Here is a 25,420-nt window from a genome sequence, read left to right as displayed (position 1 = left end):
AACAGGAAGTTTCATAAATTAGAAAATTAGAAATTGTCTAAACATCTAACTACAAAATTTTAAATGTCTAAATTTTTCTATGCTCTAAAACTACATTAAATAGTCCGTAACATACTCAGAAAATAACCATATATCGAGACTGCAGTATAGCAACACTACAAGCGCTGTGTGAACCTATTTCCGTTCAATGATCTTCCATCGCAAATCATTCGAAACAAAAGCATTCGACAAATATTTTCCAGTTGAAAGATTCGGCTGTTTGTTCTACGAGTCGTTCATGCTGCGATCTTTCACGGACCATTTTCAAGGATACTAGGAAAAATGATTGGTGCAAAGATGTTTCAAGAGGGCAAGGAGCCTGCGAAGGAAGCGATATCGTGTTAAGGATGCGAAGGCAGCCGTTCCACAGGTATCTCTTGCGTTCGACTTGGTACAAAGGTCGTTTTTGTGTTTGGCCGTCTCATTTCCGGCTGGTTGATCCTTCGCCTCGCGTTTGAATGACATCCAGAGAATAGATTGTGGGTTAGGTTAGGTTGCCTCCATGGCAACGGATCGTATGGACCATGAACGGAACGACATCGATACGCTTGGACAGTCTCGCGTAGCTCAATTCTTTCTCGAGGAAGATCGACGAGAAAATAAGAGATCCAATGTTCATGGGAATTTCAAGGTTGCAAATATTCTTTTCTTATACTCTGGCTTTTCGTGTATTCCGTTCGATCGCGTGGAATTTTATTCCATCAATTTTTTTCATCCGATTTTCTTCTCCATTTTACATTTATAAACTTCTTATAAACTGTGTCCTTTCAGGAAACAATTTTATATATAATATATTCTGCAAAATATTGGGTTATATTGTTTCATGTATATTAAAACAATTATTAAATCAAAAATAATTACGGTTAGTGCTTCATTTTAAGAGAAGTTAGGAAAAGATTAAAATAAAATGGCTGACATTTTTATATTTGATCAGTATGTAAATTACCTAACATTCCACTAAGATGGTCAACCTACATACAAATTAGTAAATTTAATTTCAGACTAAAGAGCAGTAAAGTGTTTATTATCCGTGTACATATACTTGTTGTCAAGAAATAGCTTCAAAAGCATTCGTTTCTGAATGTCTCTCCAAAATGCTATTCGTTTAATAAAAAGAATGAAGAAGTTACATTGTTCGAGTATGGGCATTTCAGCCCGAGGAAACGTTTGTAAGAAAGTGCAGAAGTTTGTAAGTAATAATCGTTATTCGCAAACAGTTTTAGAAGAACCCAAAGAAGATTCGATCGAAGTCGCAAAGATTTGGAATTCTGACTTCTCCGCTTGTGAGCGGGAACTTTCGCTGCTCGGAGATTCCCGAAACTTCTCACGAACGTAACACCGCAACGACGGGAACTATTCTCTTATCGAAATGCAGGATGAATCGAGCGGTTTCGTTAATCAACGAAGTGCAGGCCAGCCTCGAATTTGCAACTCGGGTAACGCGTTACAACGCTGGAAGTTCCCGACGATCGAGAAACGTGGCACGATGGCTAACTGGTTGCTATTGCATAAGATGAGCAACGGAAAGACGGTCGATAATTCAAGTGCTCCGGTAAGATCGAAATCCTCGTCGATGTATCTCTGCATTGCAGAACAATTCCCTGTGGCTGATCGTCTCCCCACGTGGCATTCGGTTCTCCTCGTTGTTAAATCGTGATATACATGCAAATTTCTACGGCACAGGCTACGAAACGGAACTTTGACCACCATTACGATGTCGGATATTGAATATCGTAACGCAGCGGTTCGTATAGCTGCACGCGGGATCGGTTACGCCCACGAAGAAATTCACGAGAACTTTATACGACGCGTATCCCGGGGCGGCCACGGACCACTATGATTCACGGGACAGCCAGAGCTATGGTTGCAGCTTGAAAATGCATCCTCGAAATCTTAGCCCGAACTGGGAATGCAGATTCACAAATTTGTGATGTACCTGAGAGCGTCACTGCCTGACGATCGTGCCACTTCGGTTTTTGTTTTTGTTGCCTCGTTGCTTGAAATGGTTGTTGATTTATGACTGTATTATCAGTTCATCCCATGGGTAGTTATCAATGATTCATTATTTGTTCCATGTTACTCTGCTTTGCAAGAAACAATCAATCTTCTCGTTTATTTATTTATTCCATACAGGAGGGTTCTTTTTATATCAACTTCTTTTAGGAAGATGTAATAAGACATATTATAATAAGTATATTTTTCAAGAAATATATCTGTAAAAAAATTAATTATATGAAAGAAGTTAAACAAGTTGAAAATTAATCATAAGATTCTCACGAGTTTTCGCGAGGCAAGAATTAATTAATTGAGCCGTAAGAGTTGAATAAAAAATGATCAAAGGTAAGATTTCCGTGAGTATCTGTTTATGTCTGTTTATCGAGCAAGCAACTTCGAGAGTCGGAAGTTGGATTTCCTGTCCTTCTTCGTCGGTCTTTTTTCTTCGCCTCCTGTTTGTTTCTTAATAACGAACGAACCAGAGCCGGAACGAAATATCCACGAAGGGCGGAAATGTTTTTCAATGACTCGCAAAACTTTTTCCAACGAGTAAGACGTCAGTTTTCCGAGCGGGTCGAATGGAACGGTAATAGAACGGCAATTTCGTCGGGACGAGTTGAAAGCTCGCGTGAAGACTCCGCGTGAGCTTCAGCTCCGAAGGAAAGCTCTCGTTCAAACTTCCGGCGAGTTTCACCGTCGCAGAAATTGAACTTAGAGTGTCCCGTGGAACGTCCCGGCGATCATTTTCAGTGATCCAGCTCGAGCAATCGACTCTCGATACGTGAGGATAACACTGTTCGTCGCTGGATCCTTGAGACCTAATAACGATCTAGTTGTTTCAGAACGGACACCTCCGATTTTCTTGTTGATTTACGAACTTTCGGTTGATATGAAAGGAAACTCGACCAGAAAATGGCGGAGGTGGACATTTTTGTTGGAACCTGCTGTTATTTCTTCAACGAACAAATATTTTTCAGACTGAAAGTTTTTTAAAAATTTATCCGAATATTTAGATCATTATATTTTTGTCTTGTCATTTATGGGTTGTCTTTTTTCGTATAACCTGTGTATAATATCTATATAGACATTTTTCATAAAATTGCTGTAAATTGATACACTGTTCCAATTGAAAAACAGTCATTTCATATTAACTAGGAATATTGATAAAAATTTGTAATCATTTTTATCAATATGTAAATTTTAAATGAACCTGACCATAAGTGCCATTATGGATACTTTTGGAACTACTCTTGCATCACGGATTATAAATGTTGAATTTCTTACGTCGACATACCATCGCAGCTAATTAATAAAAAAATGTTGAGACAGAAATTAGAAATTTTCAAAGCAGAATCAGTGCAGAGAGTAATGGAGGTATACGCTAGAAGTTCGAGGAAATTTCGATCCGGATTTGCGCATGAAGGTTCCATTTCTTTTTCCGGCGTTCTTTTCCCGTAACGGAACACCGTTTATCGTGTTCCCCAGAATTTCTGTCCGTTTCTCTTTCGTTGCCGGTTTTTCCGTCCATCAAGTTCTCGAAACGCGTTCACGGACGGAAACAAAGCGTTCCAGGCTGGTATTTCGTCGCACACGAAACGCAATCGGTAGGATGAGTTTCGGGCTTCGCATTTATCAACCCTTGAAGCCGCTCCACCCACCTACGTTGTCCCAGACAAACGAAAGAGAGAGAAAGGTTGTAGGTGTCGACGCTGGAGGATATAAATTCATTTTTCTGAGAATAACACGGCCCTACCCTGGCTTAGCACGAGCAATGTTAAACGATGCATTCGATGTATCCTTTCGTACGAGTACTCGCGAATAACAGACGGGATCGCTTTTGAAATTGTCTCGTGAACGATGTTTTCCCCTAGACATCCAACACTTTTTTTTAGTTTTGCTCCCCCGATGTTGTGTCCAGAGTTTCTATTCTCGCTGTAAATCGATCGGAAACGGCTGGATTATGTAGGCACATTAACCGTGGACTGGGTTGCCACGATGCCACGGTGATAATTGATGATCGAGGGAAGTTGGACGTGACGTAATTAGTTTAGGGATGATTAGGGTGGTTGAAAGCCGTAAGAAAGTTGTCAGGATGATGGAGGTTCAACAAGTAACATACGTACACCCTGTTGGCAATGATAATCGTGGAAACTAATGGTGTCTGATTACGCCACTAAATGTTTATGCATTTATGGTGCACTGTTTTCTTGAGGAAATTGATTTACGAATTTAGACATATTCAAATTCATTTCATTCAATTAGTTTGAGTTTTTAATTTAACCATTTACAGTTTGGAAATTTGGTTATCTAAAAACATGAATATTCGGAAATTTGCAGATTTAAAAATTTACGAACTTTGAACTTAGAAGTCAACTTAAATTTAAACTTGAAGAAAATTCTAAAATGCTATACTTATACAGACAACCCTTATAATAGTATATCACAATTATATTCGATCTGAAATATAATTTATAGTAACCTTTTATTCCAGAAGCCACTTAATTCCATTTATACGAAATTTAATTTTCAATTCATCCAGAATAGATTAATTTTCCCTGCGACATCTTCCATTCAACTTCCAATATTACAAATGTCTACGTGTTTGATCAAAGATTCATATTCTAGTCGGTAATAAAACGGGAAACGTGAATTAAAACAGAACTTATGAGGTCTCTTTCACGAACTAATTACTTGGTAGGTTTTATCACTTGAAACGTGGATGCGAATATGTCGTCGGTGATCTTTAAAGTATTCTGCCACTTCGATAATTGCCTCCTGTGTGGTCGCAACGTTCCAGGCCTTTGATCGATAACCTTGGTCGGCATCTAATAACCAATTATACCGGTTCAAAGGTAGAAGGAACTTCTGAACGATGAAGTTGGATAATGCCTCGCCATTCGACGCTCAGCAGTGTCTTCCTTGGTAGTAGCTAATTTCTAAAGAAAATACGTGGACGACAAAATGGTTAATTAATAAGATGAAATGGAAGTATTACGGAAATATTCTTGTGGGAATCTTTTTCTTATTTTCTTCGTGTCTCGTTAAATGAATGTTCCAGAGACGGATACTTCTTATTAGGTTTTTATGAATGCCTTTTCATTTGGTTATATCGATTTGATACTTAACGGTCGACTCAATTAGTACTCGATATAACATGAATAGCATCTTGAAGAATTTTTCCAGGTTAAAGGCAAATGTGCTTCAGTAAAACTTTGACTTTGCTGATTCTGTAATTCTGTCGTTGTTTATAGATTTTCCACTGCGGTGAACTGTTTGCAACTCTCGAATATTGATTTCTTACCTTGAAAATTAGGCTTGTATAATTAAGAATTTTTACATTTAAAAGTACGTAAGTTTGAGGGTTTATAAATTTGTTAATTTCAAAATGTGAGATCATGTAGACTTGAAAATTGGAAATTTATGAGTTTATAAATCTCTGGATAAACTGTCCATCACTCAAGAACCAAAGTACTGTGAAGTCTGTGACAATTAAATGAAATCAATTTCACCTAACTTATACCTCTCTTCTCTTCTGTTCCTCCTTCGAAAAAAAATTTAATATAAAGTCTTATCGTCAAGTGGTTAAAACTAAAATAGAGCACTTGGGATTTCTCTGTGAGTACTCGATGGTTCACCCGTTGACGTGTCTCCCAATTCCATTTCCCCATGGAAATTTTCAGTGGCTGTAGTGCTCTGTTTACGCTCATAACCGCCGAATCACGCGATCTTCATGAGCCAGATCCTCCATTCCCGATTCCACTGGGTGCTATCGTCTCCTGGAATGGATCGTGCTTCCGCGTTCCTGGAAGCTTGTAAAGGGAGTAGGTGGCTCATAATGTCGCAGTGTTCGCGGATATAAAGAAGCGAATGCCGTTTCGTTGTTTTCGACGCGATCCGTATTTCTTCGTGTTCAGACGCAAAGTATGGTGACGCGACAAAGGTCGAGCCACGAATATGCGCGAAAATCTTGCAGATATTAAATATTTGAGATGTAATACTTCCGACGGGGCATACATAAAGTGAGTCTGGATCTCTGGCTGAAATAAGAGGCGAACCCTCTTCTTTCTCACAAAAATTCCGCCATCTTCGTGATGTCCCTCGGAGTTTCACTGTGTTTCTAGGGTTGCGAGGAATTTTTTTAAGGGTTGCACGAAGTTAAAAAATTCCTCACTGTCATAGGAAGACTGTAGTATGAGGGACATATCGAATGGCGGAATTTTCTTATAACATTTTGACTAATAGCATAGAAACTTATTTTTGAACACTTAAAGTGGTTTAGAACCATAGAACCTAAGTTCCGTTCATCCTCAGCTTCATACACATATCCTCATCTACAGAGGAACATAGTACAGTGATTAACAAAGATTATATGACTATAAAAGAACATGTTCCAAAAAATAAGTCCCTGCGTTGCCAGTTTAATAATGCAAAAGTTATAGCTTAAGTCCTGAAAGTTAGTTACGCACGTATACACTTTTGTGATGAAATCGTTACAAGACGTCGCCTGAAGGGTGACACACAGCAAAGCGTCGGTATAATTCGTGCAGGACTAGGACGGAGTCGGGATTACGCGGAAGCTGAGACACAATAAGCCGAGATAAATTTAAGGGACATGAAAACAGCGAGCGAAGGATAGTTTTACGGGTAGCTGGCGGTATCGCGATTTTCCGTCTACGAGCGTCATCGCTGTGTATGCGAGCCAGGTGAATTATTCACCGGCGTGTCATCTGACAAAAGCACCCTAGGGCGCCGCACAGAATGCGGTTTAAGGCCGGTGTCCATAGCCGTGTGCTCGGAATAATGTCGCTGCTGGCTTGTATGAAGAACTTTAAGGATCGGCCTTGTGGCCTGGAAGCGAATCCCTCGCCTAGGTTAGTCGTTCATTTTCGCGACAAAGAACACGATGAAATCCCATCTCTGCCGTTGTCTATTCCGTCCGGAATTCTCTACCTTGATTATTTCGTCGAGATCCCGGAGAGTGTGGACAAATCGTTCGAGCGAGAATCCTGCTGGATAAAAGATCACTGAAGCGGAGGAAACATCGATGTGATTTTGCGGTTTAATTAGATTCAGGTGGCTTAATTAGCCGTGGATGAGATTTTCGGTCTATGGAATTGGAGATCTGGATTAAGTTATGGGATGTTTAAGGAAGATAAGGATAAAATTAAGTTAATAAATTTTTATTTATGCATTTTTTACTTTCACATACCCAGATCATCAGATCTCCAAATACCTGTCCTAATGTTCTAATTTCTGATCCCCCAAATTTTCAGATCAGTAAAGTCCCAAATTTGAAACTTCTTAATTAAGTCCTTAGTGTTCGCTATCGTGTACGATAACAGCCGCAACTTGCCGTCAGAAAAAGCAAGAGAAAATGCGAAAATGAGATAGGAAAATAAATTTGGAGGCAGCTAAGGAACTCCCCGTCCTGAACGTTTATCCGCAAGAGAATCTGTTCATGCAGCAAGTTAAAGTAGCGGAGAGCGTGTTGGGAACAGCGGATCACGATGTCAAGCTGAAAATTTACATGACGCACTCCACGGGCAATTTCATTCTGTCTCGTCAACGTATCGTCCTCGAGGCGGAGTAAAGATGAAAGCATCAAGGTTGACGGTGAACGTGACGCTTCGCGTTCGGTTTCTATGGGCAAAATTTTATTGCTCGTTCGCGGCGAAGAAACTCTGGGTTGCCTCATATTTCATCGCGTATCAGCTCGGCTACGAACTCGACTTGCCACGGCTTGAAATTCTGAGCGGAATAAAACACAGGGCCTGGTGTTCCACCTTGGCAGCAACCCCGTGAAATCTAGTTGTCACGTTCCATTCGATTCGCTTCGCTTCTGATTCACAGTCCTCCGGCTGCCCACCGAAAGGGGATGATTTGTGTTTAAGTTCTTTCGGACCAGTTCTCCTTCGAGGAAACTCCGCCGGGAACATTTCCGTCCGTGACTTTCTTTCGTCGGGATAAATCTGCCCGTACAACTGGCCCGCCAATTCTTAGATACTTAAAATCAACGGCAGTTTGATTCATCGCGAACGATTTTGTACACCTCTGCGGTGTTCCAACTTTCTTAACGCTGTCGACGTACTACTACGTCATTTCGCTTCTGCGTCGATTCTATGTCTTTGTTTTCTCAGGGAGATGATCGGGAAAATATCACTCGTGCCTCGGGTGTTGATCGAGCAATCGATACGCTGATAGAGCGTATGTCGATCGATCCAGATCCATTCAGGTCCACTTAGGTAACCGTGGGAGCTGGAAATTTTGATCAATCATTGAACCGCTGAAAATAATCTTAGAATTCATTTTTAATATATCGCGACGTCTATATCGCCGTTTCTGTTATCACGAAATTTCCATCCGTTACCAAGAAACGTGGAAAAAGTTTCTTGGCGAGCGATCCGAGACACGCGTGTGTGCAGTTACGTGAATTTTCAGGGTGGCCGATGTCTCACGTGAGCGAAAACGGCGCAATTACGTAATACCGGGAAGATATGCTCGGCACGCGACCGATTCTAATCCCGTTAAGCGTTCTCCTTTCGGCTCCGCATTCCTTACGTACTTCCGTTATCTCACCTTTCCCGGAGCGTAGCCCGCTTGGAAAGGGCGTGTCACCGGAAGAGTTCGCATAAGCGCGCGCCGTGCAGCTTGCGAGTCTCTGGCCCGGCTGAAATAGGGAAACAATGAAAATTCCACCGATGTCTGCATATCTCGGCATCCCATCGTTCTCCTTTTTATATACGATCCTGGCGCAATGAAATTCTCCCGGCCGCTTTCCACCGATGCACCCACGATTGACTTTCATTTGTATGAATCAATTTTCGAAAACTTGCTTCTTTCGCTTCTTAACGATCATTGATGATGTTGGTCGGATATTGCTGAATTTCTGTAACTCACAAAAGTAATGTCTCAACCACTGATCGCTGACCAAACATTGATGATGTAGGTCGGACATTACTGAATTTCTGTAACTTGTAGAAGCAATGTCTCAATCATTAATCGCTAACCAAACATGTACAATTAGTTAAATTTCTTGAGAATCTTCATAAGAAAAATAACCTAAATACATCCTAACCCTTTAATTTTGTTTAATACAATAATGTTTGTTAGTACAATAATTTGAAATAAGTATTTGTTAAATAAATTTAGAGTATCATATATGTCATGTATTAACATATGAAACAGACATATTGAAATGTATTGAAACACAGCATATTGAAATAGGCAACACTAACAATGTGGAATAACTTCAAAAGAATTGGTCAAACTTGTCAACTGAGAAGTTTTAAAATTATCATCGATCAGCGAAAATATGGCGGAAGGGGTAAATCAGGATTTCGTACATTTTCACGGGGATGATAATGATAAATTTGGTAGTAGAGGGGCAAGACGTTAAGCAGACGTTGCAGAACAACAGGGTCTTGTTCTACCTAGAATAAAGCAGAAAGTAAACGGCGGGAGTTCATTAGCGGGGCATTACTAATCACGAAAGGAGCACCCGTTTAATTAGAGAAGTTAGCAGAGAAGTTCCTTTCACGTACGGACACGTATCTCAGAGTTCTCTGGTTGGACGGTGGTTGACCATTGCACTTACCCGCTACGACCGCAAAGTACATTCTACTTCATCCTCTCTTCGTTATCCTCGTCTTTCCGCCACCTTTTGTACGCGTCTACACTGCGAGAAACTGAAAGAAGCTCGGTCGGATTGGTCGTGAGATAATAGGTTATTAACTCTTCATTTCGCACTGCTCCGCTGAACGCGCCTTCGACGTCCCCTGGAACTGAAAAACTTGCGCGGATATTATATCACGATGATCGTAGAAACGTTTCGAGCGGAGGAAATAATATGAGCAATGTAAACATCGTGAAAATTGCGCGGATATGTCCTCGGGATATGAGAAAATTAAAGCGAAGAGGAACGTTTAGCACTTTGAAAAAGACGTTCTACTTTGCAGCGTTGTGAAGTAGCTGATTTCTTGCATATTTTTTTGCACGGATTGTTCTACGGATTAATTTGAAATTTGACAGGTTTTACAGTATCTGTAACCGTTATTCTAAATTTTTGTGACGATAGAAAAGAGAATAATGTGCAGGAATGATGACCGTGGAAGTCGAAACAAATTGGTGACTAGCGATGTTCGCGAGTTGCACTTCAAATATTTGAAGCACTGAGGCAGAAAGAAATTCTGAAGGAATTCTAATCGTGAATGAAGGTTTATTCGATTTATGGTTGCTTCAAGAGAATTCAGAAAATTTAAACACTACTTGTTTTTATTTAATTAAATGCAAATATGATGGTAAGAAAGAGATCAAATTTTTGTTAGTTGTTAATATATTTTTGATTAGTGAATTTAAATGGAGACTACTGTATTATACATTTCGTGTTTCATTTTCCACGAAGAGATTAATTTCAGTGATGCTTTTATGGTTACATGTGTTATCCATGATAGTGGATTCATGAGATTTGTTACACAGGATTTGGTAAATCTCGGAGATCTAGGAACTTCTGAACCGACAAATCTCTAATGTTCATGGGTTCTAAAGATCAGATGGTATTAGTACTAGCTCTAGAACTTTGAAATGAGTTGATTTTGATTAACTTTTGTGTTGCAATTAGTACCTACAATCATTTGAATAACAAGACATGTTAACAATTTTATTACGACAAAAATTACAGTATACAATTAATTGCAATTATAGATTAAAATAGTGTATTAAAATAGTTTGACTGAACGGATTAATTTAGCTTTAGTCGCGTCATTGTGAACGGCTACCGATATGTATCGACGATCTTAACGAATAAAAGCGGTCGCAGAGATTTTCGAGCGGGAGGATAAAGTCGTTGATGCGGTAAGAAATCATTGAACCGCAAGAAATCTTTCGTACTGTGACGATGAGCAGATAATTTGTTGGTTCAGCAACTTCTTTCCCCTGGAGTCAAGCGGTACGATTTCAACTACGTGAATTTCTTTTTCTTTCTAGTCGCAGTCTCGGAGGAGGAACGTTCTTTCATCCTCTCCAATTATTTGTCTCCGATCAACCGAGACACGCTGTTGAACATGAAATTCGACATTCCGTAATAGCTTCTTTCAGCAGGATTTCGTATATTACTGTAATAATTTTAATTTTAATATTCGCGTAAATTATTTTTAAGTTAATTTTAGTCTTTAAGTTTACGAATAAAATAATGTTACATTAGTATTGAATCGAACATCTCTCTTCAAATATTTGCTTTTCGACAGGAATATAAAAGAATTAAATAGAGGTACTGAATAAAATATAACAGCGATTATGTTTGCACGCACTTAATAACTTCACCTCCAATATCCGTTCACTGATAACGAACATGACTTTTGCATCGAACTCCGTTTATTTACTTTCGTGTATATTCAATCTCGTACTCATTAATTGTATTATTTTTCAGGTACAAACAGAACTGATCGATAGTACGAAGTTAATAAACGTTTGTTTACATACGAAAATCGAATTGTTCGAAATAAATATTCATTTCTGGAAATGAATCCGTTATTTTTCATCAGCAACTCCCCGATTACATTGACTGCAAAATTAACGTTTATTAAAAGTATTAAACTGGAAGGAGATTATATGTTTTATCAGAATCTCCTGCCTTTTCGCGAATTTTAATTGACTTTTTATTATTTGTTTCAGGTAAATACGCAGACAATCGTAATACCCGGTGAATTAGGAGAATACGTAATATTCACGGCGGAATGTAAGTTTTTTCCATTTTTTTCGCAGAACAAGAAAGTTTTTTTTCACGACTCGAATTAAACTTGTTATAGAACTTAGCTATCAAGAGTAAATTTCTGTTCAAATTTTGTGGATTCGTTTAAATTTTTATGAAATGACTTTGTATGGATCATAAAATTTACTGTAACATTACTATCGACACTAATAAGATATTTAATACAGCCACTCGGGGTTGCAATTACTTCTGAAAAATTTAAGAAATAATTCTTGTTCTATCGAATTTCTACTACCGTTATTTTTTAATATTTTTACTACCGTTTTGCGTTTGAAATTATCAGACCGAAATAGTTAAATTAATTTAACGACGGAGTGCAATTTTGAGTTTGACATTGTTTCCTAAACTGAATTTTGATAAAATAACATAGTGAAACAATATTCCATGAAAACACATAAATATTTACAAAATTACTGTATAAATAATCAATTACTCAAAATTGTTTTAACGTTTCAAAATAGCTAATCGCAGCATCAGTATCAACCCTTTATCCTTCAACGTTTTGTCTGATAATTATAAGGGATGTCTCTATATTAGCATAGATTAATCGATCCCTATCGTAATTAGCAATTGATGTCCAGTTAATTCTACGTTCTAATGAGGGCCTTATTCAGCCCATCCAGTTTATCGATAATACTGTTTGAATTCCACCCTGCGCCATCGAATTTCAACGGACCGTTTCTCTAATCATCGATACGTATCATTAACGTTTTCATCACCACACGAAACTTTCCATTTCGATTTCAACTGTCACTTGGATGTATTACAAGTGGTGTTGTCCATTTTCATTTATTTTGAGAATATTAAAGGTTAGCATATATGTCAATAAAAAAGTATAGGTTATATCAAGACTGGCGATTGAGCAATTTTTTTACTGATCGATTAATATGTAGTTTGATTATACAAATTTATTTTGGGTGATTTAATTAAAATAATGTATATTCATGCACATGGACTTACACCACTTTCAAAATAATAGGTTCACTTGTTAATGAGAAAATGTCTTTTTAAATTTACCTAAAATTACTTAAACAGAAGTAGAGATCTGCACTATATTTTTCTAAAAGACAATTATTTAATCAGAAGACCTTTTGCTAACCAAGTCGCAAACCAACTCACATGTGATTAATATATTATTTTCTTTCTTCAAATATATACTTTGTAAAACTATTGTGAGTTATTATTGTATTGTACTTACTATTATATTGTGAGTTATTCTTACAACAAAAAATTATCGGTTCATATAGACGATAAAGACGAGTGATTTCTCGCAAGATACATGAAAGAATACGATCGGAAATAGACCACGAACCCCATAAAAAAGAAGCATCAAGAAAATTCTCGACGCGATGCTTATGCACTTGAAAACAGCTCGTAAACAGGAAAATCGGTAGAATGTCCGTCGATTTATCAGTTCACAAAGGATCTTCCACGTGTTGTTAACCATAGGAGACGCGTCTTGTTTTCGAGTGTCTGTCTCGTTTGAAACGATCTGTATGACGAAGGAAACGAGATTCCTGCACGTGCGAATTCATAAAACATTCATTCGGCTCACGACGTAACGGCCCCACTGAACTTCCACCCCGTACTCTCGGATGACAATAGAAAGAAATTGAATGTACAACGCGGGAAAACTGCGTCTCCTTTTTCGCTCGAGAGCACGTGCCTAGATCTGGTGACGCGACGAGCAGTGTTTTGCGATCGCTGATTCGATGGTGTCGAATTCGCGATGAATTTATGACGTGAATGGCCTTTCGTGTTTTATCAATTTATGCGAGTCGCATTAACCCTTATCTGAGTAATCCGTGCAGTTTATTCAAACACGTGTGTAGATATGAAACATTTCATAAATTGTACGTTGAATATTTACAAACTTGGAAATTTAAGTATGCAGAGTTTGTGTGCAAATTTGAAGTTTGGGGTTTGAAAATTTCATGTTTGAAGATTCGAAACTACGTTTAAAAGTTTAGAGATTTAAAATTTTAGTAGCTAGACAATTTCAATATTTGTAAACTTGATTTAAAAATTTGTGAACAAGGTTAAAAATTTCTGGATTTACAAATATTTTTATATTTCTATATTTTATATAAATATTTATAAAATATCCAAATTTATAAATTCTCGTATTTGTATATTTGTAAATTTGTGAATTTTTAAATTACATAAACTAGAAGTGCGATTCAGTGGTAAAATACCTTAAATTATTTCAAACTGCATATCACGTGCAAATTTCATAATTTTCGCTGCATATCCAATCTCGCAGGATAAAAAAAGCCAAAGCAATTATCCGTAGTCAACAATAAATACTCTGAGATTCGTTGATACCATCGATTTCCATGCAAACTATGTAGTTCAAATCCCAGTACTCGTTCGAGCCTGACCGTGGAGGATCATAAATCCCGGCAATCTCTAACAAACGAGTTACATAAAAATCACGGAGCGTGTATCATCCTCGGGACATGGCATAAAGCGTGTACCTGAAGAGTGGGGTAAAAAAAATGCCCTTTTCCCTCGAGCAACCCCGAAACGTCGTTTAATCGAGATTTTTATCCTTCCTTTATTTAACGAATACCCCTGGGAGGCGATCTTAATTGCGAATCGCGTTACTTTCGTGAGATCCGCGACACGCAGGGCGGAGGAACGATAAAAGGATTACCGTGGCGTAGATTACGCCGTAAGAATTATTGCTCACTGTCGAATACGATAATCGCGAACGAGCGACGTATCGCGGCTTCTACGAGCTTCCGTCGCGATCAATCTTCATCGTTTGTCGATCGCGACGCGAGCGTGTCGCGGGCTTGGATCACCAGGACGATCAGTCATTGATTCTTGTCCTTCGGGGATGTATTATTGACGCAACCAAGCGGGGGTTGCGTGGCAGGGATTACGTGCAACGATGTTCTAACGGCGGGAAAACAGGCGCCGTTGGGGAGGTCGTAATTGACGGAAAAAATAAATGGCACTCTGTTGGTCCAATTTTCACGCGTTGAAGATGTTTGCAGATATGTGGACTTTGGAGTTTGATTTCGTACCAAGTTGGGAAAATTTATTTATGGAAAGAGAATTGTAAGGAATGTTAAATTTTTAAAGTTACTTCGTCTGATTAATTTTTAGTATGGTTAATTTTGAGTACAGATGGTATACGTTTAATAAGAAATTTGTAGACCTTATACCTTAAATGCATAGGTATATTTTTAGAAAAAGGAGTGAGTATTTGTTGCAAGACTGACAAGTCTTTAACAAGACTGATTCATATTAATTTATTATTTGTAGATATTATATGAGCATTTATAGTCACAAAAGATAAATGGCTTTTTCTTAGTCAAATAACTTATTAAAGTATAAATAGATTTGATTGATAGAATTATGTATCAAGTTAGATTCGGTTTGAAGTTCAAGTAAAAATAAATGTATTTCAATGATAAAATAAAATTGCATTTCAAGTTAGGTTACATTAAGTTCGGTTTGAAGTTTAAAGAATTAAGTTTGAATGATAAAATATGTCAAGTTAAGCTTAAAGCTTGAATAAGTTATGAAATAATATTAGAAATATTTTTTCTATAAAAAAAACTTATTTTATTATTCGAAATAAAAGTCCTTTCTGTTTGTTGATCACCCAAGTCTCGTACGCATTTTCCAAATAATCCTACAGAATATAAAGCTTAACTGATATAATCAGTTTCTCTAAAAATTCTGTTACCATAAAATGACGTATTACGGAATAAAATTTTATATTTTTTCAGTAAAATTTTATCCGAGGTATTAAAATAAAGATGGGTGTTGTTTCGGGTAGCATTTTTCGGAAATTAATAACCAGATACGAATCCAGTGATCGTAAAAACAGAACAACGTAGAAATTCAGCTGGAAAATTTATCGAACGTATTACGCCATCTGCAAATGCTGTAGAAAGTTGTAGTTTTCGTTGTAATTATTAGTAACGTGATCGACTATTATTAGCAGCCGCACAATGCGAATCGTTGAATGCGTTCCATACATTCTACTGATACATTTTTTCCTGGTAATTGGAGCTGATTCAAATTCGACGAACTGTCGAACGAAGCCCAACACACAAATCAACCGAATCCCAATTACCAACACTACGTATTATAATCCACATAACATGCCAATCACAGCCATTTCAATTTCGATACCTAACAAACGATGCACTGTTACTGCTGAAAACTCAGGAATTAACTTTCTATTCAACTGACCATTTTTTCCTGTATTCTTTCTCCAGTTTTTTTATTTAAATAAATGTATCATCAATGTTGCATTGTTATGGAATGAATATATTTCATAAAATGTGGTTTGAATAATTAAAAAATTCGAAAGAATAAGGGTTTCAGTAATTGAAGATTATAATACAGAAATGAAATGAAATTAAAGAATTTTAATACATAATTTGTATAATAATAATTTTAATAATAATGTTTAAAATATGTAGTTCAAAGTGGAGATCTGTCGTGTACATAAAAGTAGCAAGAGTTGAAGGTACGAGAGATTTAAAATTGATTACAAGTTTTGACCAAGTGTCCCTCGGATTTTAATTATCGAGAGGACATCCTCTCAAACATCTTTTCTTTTGATTTCGTAATGCGTCGTGCACGATTTCGTATGCAAGTCACGAGCGAGAAACGCTCGAGAAAAGTGCAAAAGGGTCGGGAGTGTAAATTCAAATTAGCTGGAGATTGTCCGCGAACGTGCGATCTAGTAATCTCATTTAGGTGCATTTGGTCCGTTAATCCTGAGAAATCGTAAGACTTAAATGTAATTAGAAACCTATAAATGAGCAGCGGTTACCGGCTCCACCGACGTCCTACGGCCACGACAAATTGGTTTAATTTCGTGCTACGCTGGTCGTGCCGTTTTAGAAAAATAAGAAGTCCTTCACTATTTCACGGTTTTTGTGAAATAAATTCGACAAAATTCACTATAAGAGACTCGATGTTATTTAAGAAAATTATATTCAGTTTTCAACGTGTTAAAACTGTTATTTTCAGAAATTATTTCTTCCGTTATTAAAATAAGGAGGGCACAATGAACTAGAAAAGTTAGAGCTTCATTTATGTTATAATAATTATTTTTAATCATTTATTTATAATACTGCTATTAATTAAAATGTTACATCCCTTTTAAATTATATTAATGTAATGTTATAACCTAAGTTATAAATTGTATCTTCTGCAACAACCCCTCAATTTCTTTAAAACATCAAGAAAAATTAAATAACAAGAAGTAAATAGCAATCAACATAAAAGCAAATGGAGTTTATTGCGTTTAAGACAGGAACAGAATGAAGCAATTATCGGTAAAAACACAAGAGACGAAGTATTTAAGTGGTCTGAACCTTGAGCAATCAATTAACTTGGAACTGTTGCTAATTACAAGATTTTATGCAACTTTTTTTAAGAAGATTTATGGAATTTTTTAAATTGTTCAAATTAAGGTGAAAATGTTTATAATCATTTTATATGTAATTAATCGTGAAATATGTAATTATGAATTTTAATTATGAATTGTAATTATGAATTCATGATCATTAAATTTATAAAGTTACATGATCGTCGAATTTCTGTCAGTCAGTTTGAAATTTCAAATTGAAATTAGATGCATTAATGTAGTTATTGAATTTACAAGGGAAATTATTTCGGATCGTCATACCAATTATCGACACTTGTATATTTGGGTTAATCGTTCCAATACCTCATCAATTCCGCGAAATAATTTCTGGGTTGCTAGCGTTTAGATATTCACGATACCTATATTTAGGAAAATCTATCCGATAACCTAGAAATGTATGATTTTGTAGTTGGGTCTAATTTGAAAACTCTTGTTGGTGAAAATTTGATTATTCAAAAATTGATGAGTTTGAGGGTTGACAAAAAGTTTGAAGAATTTGAAAAATTCGAAGATTAGAAAATTTTACGTATCATACCAGTTGACGTATCATATCTCCTAAAATCAATGTCAACTATATTAACCTTCTCGTCCTTATCCAAGGAAAGCCTACGTAGGCAAGTGCACAAATATCCGACTGCATAAAATATCGACAGTCAGCTAATAACATTTCATCGTGTCTCCCCAGCAATTCGTTCTTGATCGTTCGCTATCCCGTTTCTAATTACCAACGATATAGGAAAGCTCATTTCCATAAAACACTCAGCGCCACGAGATTACCCGCAACGACAGCGATCCGACTAATTCCCCGGAGACCGGATCCCGAAATTCAGTTCCCGATAGCGTCCCGTTTGTTCCTCGATTTTCGCACGATTCGCCGATCCAGCAAACCTCTTTGCTCGTTTTTCTTCCACCGACAGTAATCGCTGCTCCATCGAACGCGGTTGCACGTGAATCAATAATGATCGATTCGCCGTAGAAAAACAACGGTCGGCTAATTGAACGGGAAAGAAGCGGCGGAGTGTCGTTAAGGGTGGTTCGCATGGAGGAAAAACGCGCGACGCGCAGACAGCCTCGAGTGAGAGATAGACGTGTCGGAAGAGAAACGCGAGCCAGAACCACGGTCACTTAATTGCCACCTCGAGAAACTAATAAAAAGTGTTGTCCCGCAAGCCGTTGGGGTTGCAAGAAGGGATGTGTCGATCGGTGGCGTGGCACGGGGTTGCTACGCCATCCCTTGCCGCCTTTTCTACCGAACAATGCAATGCTTTTTACTCGCAGAACCGCCGCTGGATATCGGGAAACATTCGAGCAACAGCAACGGAATGGAACTTGCGAACACTGGATTTTCGATATTGCGGCTTTCCTTTATTACGATCCGCGATCCCTTGTTCTGCGACGTTTATTCGTATCGAATAACCTCACACCAGTTAGTTAACCTTTCTTACATTTTATTGTGGGATAACAATTCAGAAACAGTCGAAAACATTCGGTCAGCATATTCCGAAACTAAAGCATTCACTTCACATGTGTGTACCATGTCTTCATATGAGTAATAAATGTACTTATGCCTTTTGTAATGTACTGCATATTTTTGTATTGTTATCGAAGTTCTTTTTAGTATGTTTGACGCTAGATTTACTTAGGATGTTGATCATGTATTTTGAACACTTAACTGCCACAGTTAAAATTGACGTTTGTGGCCAGACTATAATATAGGTTATGCAAGGATACTTTTGTCTTGTAATCTGTTATTAACAGTATATATTATTAAGTTCCTTCTTGTGTGCTTTTTCTGTGAATAAATAATTTGACTGACTTTACAACGTTCATCACGTATGACCATCGTAGATGTCACGTGTTAAATGGGTATATTGGTCATTTCATAAATTTATATGTATATTGACAATTCCGAATTTGATACTTTTGAATATTGACAATTTCAAACTGAAAATGAAGGGAAAATATAAGAGAGTAAACATCGAAACATACAATCATCCTCCATCCACACATAATTTTAATACAAAATAATTTTAATACACATAACATCCACACATAATTTTAATACAAAAAGTAAAACCTAAAATCAATATTTTTCCTCCTCAAAAGTGTTACAAAAATGTGAATCGGTAAATTGTTCGATGAAAGTGTTTAGCAGAACTCGGAAGTAATAATTTGTGCACGTAAAGCATTTAACACCGGTGATATAAACGGGAGAAAAGGAATCTCTTGCGAAAACGTACGAACATTCCGCGTTTACACGATATTACGAGACTGAAAAGTCGCCCGCGAGTATCACGAATTTACGAGGGCAATTTGCGTGAAACGATTTAACGCCAGGCGAAGGGCTGCAGCGATTTCGCGGCTGGAAAGATTGCGCCGACAATCGATCGATCGAACGATCCTATCGTACTACTTTACCGCTATGATAACGACACTCGTTGGAAAATGCCCGCAGACTATAACTAGATCAATTTCTTGCCGCTCATCGCGGAATATTTTCATGTTCCATGTCGTCATTCGTGATAGCTATCGTCCCTTTATAGGCGATTTCTCTTTTAAACTTTTTATAAAAAAAAAATGTTCAGTCGACCGTTTCCTCTTTATCGATGAATTTATTGACAGTCGTGTTTGTTTGACATGAGCATCGTTTTTCGCTGAACCTGTTTATATTTGTTTTATTTGGCTTGATGATGCGTGTTTTACACGATTTTTTGACATATTGATTTCTGGAAAGCAATTAAATTTTGGTTGAATAAAGTTACGATCGAGAATTATTGTTTTTTAAATTAAACTTTCAATGTTTTTTTTTTTTTTTGATAATTATGATAAAAAAGCGAGTAGAGATCATTATTCTGGTGCTCAGAAATTAACGTAAACTCTGGTAAATGAGCGAAATTAACGAAGCCATTTAGTGTACCATTTCGACGAAGATTATTAATTTGTAGATGTCAGGAGAAATTCTCTCGGAGGTGACAAGAAGGAAATCTCACGATTCCTCGTGCATTCCATTCATCCATAATTTCATTTTCCTTCAGGCTTTAAGGAGTTCATTAAAATTGAGGTTCATTAAGGGTTCGATAATTACGCGATAATCAACACTCCATCGGTTGCTGACGGATCGATAATCTTGCCAAAATAACCCACGTTGAAATAGATTGGAAACGCTGAGTAATTTGAAATTCGGAAAATTTAGAGATTTGAGAATATCACGTTTCACAAATTAAAGATTCCAAATTTCCAATTTATCTGAACTCCAATTCTTATCAGAAACTGCAGAATATAAAACGGCTATAATATAACGCATTTAAAATTGATATTAGCAGCAGTGTAATGAAAGTTAGGTTAAAGTAGATATGTATCGGCGATTCGGTGGTTAATATATCGGCACATTGATGGTCTTTCAATTCCTCGCACGATCCTAAGATGCAGGAAATACTATTGAGGAAATAGTACGTGCTGCTGGTTGTAAGATTGCGTGGAACATTTGCATCGAATTGCAATACAATCAGCAGAATTGACGTTCCAGGGATCCAACGTTGATCGTTTTGGTAGGTGAACAGCGATGCGTGTGCAATATTCATGGTAATCGAATTTGGTAATGCGATAAACGTTTATTGATAAGACTCTTTGGGGATCGTCCGTTTCTCGTATCATTTCCTGTCGACATTAGGGGAAGTATACCGGATTGTTAATTCAAGAGGAAAGAATTTATTGTTTTGATAACATAAGTGACGAGACGATTAAGTTTCATATTCTTTTCCTTTCAACTTTTCTTCAAACCCTTGTGAGGGTTACTAGTTTTTAACTATCTTAATGTATTCTTTTTGTGCAGCTGATAGTTGTGTAGCATTTTATTTTATTATTTAGTTCATTGTTAGAATTGTAGTTGTCGATTTTGTTAGTGAAAGATTTAATATGTTAAGAGAGAGGTGTTCTTTCTTAGGATACGTCCATTTTTATTTGAATATTGTAAAGGAGCTTATACAGAATTGTATGTTGACAATTACTTATGTAACTAGAAAATTATACATAGATACAATGAATTTAATATCAACAAATTCGTGATGAGTTCCTAAAAATTCTTACATAACCTCAAACTTGCATCACAACGTTAAAGAAACTTGAATATAAAATAAATCAAGCAACTAATCACTAAAGTATTTCTGTAAAATTATTCCTATTACAATCCAACGAAGGTTTAGATGAAAGCAAACAGATTCCAGAAAGATGTGGAAATATGGAAATAGCATTGCTACGTAGAAAATCAAAATACCCGAATGCTGTCGAAAAAGAATCGCAATAATCGAAGAATATCCGCGATGCGAAAATATGAAAAGAGGTACGGTTCAGCGGATTTGAGAAATCCAAGCAATCGAGAGTAAGAAGAGATCCGTTTGATCTTTTTCGATTGCTCGACGCCAGAAAAATATCGAAAACGATCCTTGAATACGGTCGATTTTCTTCGTGGAGCTGTTGGGCGAGAGGTATATGGGTCAGGACAAGGTTCCCGTGCCGTTCACAATAGGAACAACAACGGCATTGTCTAGGCAAGCGGTGATAAACGGCGCCATGATAAAACCGGCCAAGCACGAAGCTGATGGGTTTCGCTGGCTTGAGGGATGACCGTCCTGTTGTTTCGGCAAAGCCACCCCCCTCATTCCCCGCTGTTCTTCGCTACTCGACTGCATTTTTCCACTTTATCAGACCATTGCTGATCCCTCGTCCCTCTGCACGGTAACTATCTTTTATTTTGTATTTTAACGTCGGTTTCATTCGCCTTTGACAGCCTCGACGTGCAAAATATTCCCGAATAAATTGCAATTTTCTGCTACCTTCGCCACTGATCAGGCGAATTTTTCAAACGGGTTCGCTTGTATGCGGATAAGATAAAATGGTGAAACGAATAAGTTCGAACCCCTTCCAAAAATGTCGTGAAAGTTTTATTGTTTTATAGGGCGATAAAAGTCGGGCTTTTGCTGAAATAAATGCGGTGAATTTTAATGTAAAGTTATGTCGCTTTTATGGCTGTATCAGAGAATTTCTCTTCTATAAATACAGTATATGGCGAAATAAATGTTCTTGGCGTTTATTAATCTACTTAGGTGATACTGACAAAATGGTTGAAACTGCAATAAAATGAAATACATTATTTTTTATCATTTCTAAATAATTTAATACATATCCATCTAAAATAGCAATGTTTGAATAGAAATTCTTTCCAGTACAAAATGAAGGGCCGAACAAAAAATTTTTTTCATAGAAAATAAACTTAATATTCAAACAAACTAACACACAGTTATTTCAAATAATATCCAAGGAAGATCATACAGTTTCTAATATGGATTTTGTGTATTAAGTTTGTTAATCTTGCTAAATAATTATTAACGTTCGATCTTAACTAGTAAGATACAATTAATTCAAGATACAATTAATACAATATTATTAATTGCCCAAAGTCCAAGACCGAAGATACGATTCATTTCATCGCACGACATGCAACGTTTACAAAGATTAATTGAAAACGCTACGTCGATGAATATCGTTGGATAAACAGAATAAACGTTGCATCTTTCTCCACTTCTACCTTCGCGATTCATTATAAATTCCTCCTTTCATAAATTCCGTAATCACTTTCCTTTGTGAAACTGCTCGACGAACAGAACCTAGTCGCAATACGACGAAACGAGTTCTCTCGGTTTTATGGCAACCATTTTTTATTTATTTATTTATCTCCTTTTTCCCGCGATCCCCGTCGAAAGTCCCAACGAGGTGATTAAAAGCTTCTTAGACGGTACTTCTCAAATTCCACCTTTCTCCTTTGCCTAGAAAGAGAATTCTTTTCAACTTCCGACGTTCTACAATATCAGCCACGATAAATTTCTACGCAGCCTGCCTTCTTTCAATTTTTCTTTTTATTTAAGAAACGGGGAAAAACGATGGACTACTTGGGATGCCAAACAATCTTCAGTTCTTACTATAGCGATTTCGGTTAAAGAATACACATTGGTACACGACTTTTAATTAATAAAACACTCCAGCAACGTGGTTTGTAAAAATTCAAGTATCGTTTGAAGAAGTACGTTGATAAGATTAAAATCAATTCTTAATTCAAAAAACTTGGACTATTTCTTACCGATGTACTATTCAATTATAATTGAGTACGTTCATAGAATAGTTTTGGGTAAAATCGAATCTTAATTCTGTCAGAGTAGCCCTCTTAATTTACCCGCAAGTTTAAGATAATTCTTTCAGAGAGAATAAGATAAAAAATGACTGTCTTAAGATTCTACTTCGCAAATGATAATTAACTGTTCAATTAAGGAACCATTACTCTGAAATAACGAAGAATTTACCGTAAAGGAACGTTTAAATCTGCATGAAAAATGGGGCATAGTTTCCAGAATCCCTATGTTCCGGCCGAAGAATGTATTCGAGACTAGGTATCAAAGAAATTTTCAAAGTAATTATAAGTGCGGTATCGCGCGAAATTACTTTCGGTGGTGTGTTCGTTACATTGAAAAATAGTGGCGTGTCGGTGGACGTGCGCTCCAAGGGTCGAGCCATTAATTAAGCTGACGAAGTATCATCGAACAATGCAAATTCCATGGATGCGCGGTTGAATGCAAATTTAGGTCATCACAAATGTATCTAGTCGACTACCATCACTATATTTCATTTATAACGGTAATACACGCACAGTCTGATTATTTCGAAGAAATTTTACAATTTATGTGAAAATCAAGAGCGAATCAACATTGTTGGCGTGAAAGTATAAATTCTTTCAGAGAATTTTCATTTCAACTTTCATGTAATTAAAATATAGTCAAGATTTTATTATTGTATAACAGAAAATATAAACTGGAAGAATATGTATGCACAATGTATATTAATTATATACAATATTATCTATAACCCAACTATTGCAGATTGTAATATTATGTAATTGTGTTATACTAAACATCATTGATGTACGATTAAAGACCAATATCATCGAAACAGAATAGCAATAAATAAACGAATAAATAAAATACAATATCGTTAAAAAGTAGATGTTGATAGCAGAACAAATATTATGAAACCATTTCATGTTCGTTGTGACATATAGAAAATGAATTATGAAAAATATTTTCAAAGTTAATCATCGATTGTCGCAAGTACATTATTTTGTCGAAGCATACACGATTAAAGCACGATGTATCTATTTCGGTGGACAGTGTTTCATGGGAATGAAACCGGTGGAGGCTGGCTACGCACAGAAATTAGACCACGAATTTCTATGTAGTTTACGATGCTGACGTGACCATTTTGTTTACGCGAGAGTCGCTAGATAGCAGGACCGAATAGTACGTGCAGGATCGACTCGTGTGTCGAAGAAATTTTATGGTTTACCACTGCCTCTGGTCGAATTGAATTTTCGCTGTGGATATTGGTAAACGATTTCTGAAATGTAGTACTAGGGATATCTTTGGGGAATAATTCCTTAGCGTTTTCTGTCTCGTGAAGGTACACATGAGGGAAATGGCGAAATTTCAGACTATTATGCCTTTGCGAGGAACAAAAATTTGCTTTTTACTTTTATTTGATAGTTTTCTCACTTATAATTCTTGTGGTAATACATAGAATGCTTATTTGATAGACATTGTGGTGATAAAATGTACAAACATGGATGAATGTGACGAAACATAAATATGTTATTATTATACTTTATAACTGAAACAGTTTCGAATTAGTAAAGTATCGTGTTAATTTCAGACAAATAAAAAAATAGAGAAATAAGAATAATAACAATTATTAATTTACTATAATTAATTGGCGAATACAATTCAATCGAAATAAAGCCAATACCAAAAAAGGCTCAGAAAGACAATAAGAATCCTAATGTAATTAAACTACAAAACAAAATAAAGAGGTTTAGTATCCAATAAAGAGACGGTAAATACGAAATAAAAATTCGATAAAGGTCGTAAAGCTAGAAAAGATTGAATTTCATCTATATGAAGGTTATTTGATTTGATCGAACAGCACGAGGTAGACTGATACAAGAAAAATATTTATCTTCAATTTTTAATGTTTTATAATTGAAAAAGCGGAAGGTGCATTTCGTGCAGCGTATGTACGTGAAGACGGAAGGTTCCGTGTAGTATATGGGGAATTGTAAGGGGAAATTGTTAAACATTGAAATGCTCGTATCGTGTTCCCCGAGGACGTCTGTCTGTCCA

General features: G+C 36.7%; 1 protein-coding gene and 1 long non-coding RNA gene across 6 annotated transcripts in view; both read left to right on the top strand.

Moving 5' to 3' along the window:
- The window catches only part of Fas3 (fasciclin 3), a 381,776-nt gene that overhangs the window by 171,144 nt on the left and 185,212 nt on the right, over positions 1 to 25,420 (top strand). The gene's annotated exons all lie outside the window — the stretch shown is intronic.
- LOC105661926 (uncharacterized) overlaps positions 1 to 25,420 on the top strand; it is a 159,140-nt gene that overhangs the window by 100,977 nt on the left and 32,743 nt on the right. Inside the window, exon 4 of the long non-coding RNA XR_013038650.1 lies at positions 11,704 to 11,767. This is a non-coding gene — a long non-coding RNA (uncharacterized LOC105661926). The remainder of the gene's footprint in view (positions 1 to 11,703; positions 11,768 to 25,420) is intronic.

The sequence above is a fragment of the Megachile rotundata genome, chromosome 1 (genome assembly GCF_050947335.1).
Source record: "Megachile rotundata isolate GNS110a chromosome 1, iyMegRotu1, whole genome shotgun sequence".
Lineage (NCBI taxonomy): Eukaryota > Metazoa > Arthropoda > Insecta > Hymenoptera > Megachilidae > Megachile > Megachile rotundata.
The sequence above is the reverse complement of the archived record's forward strand: the minus strand, read 5'-3'. Positions and strand labels throughout refer to the sequence as shown.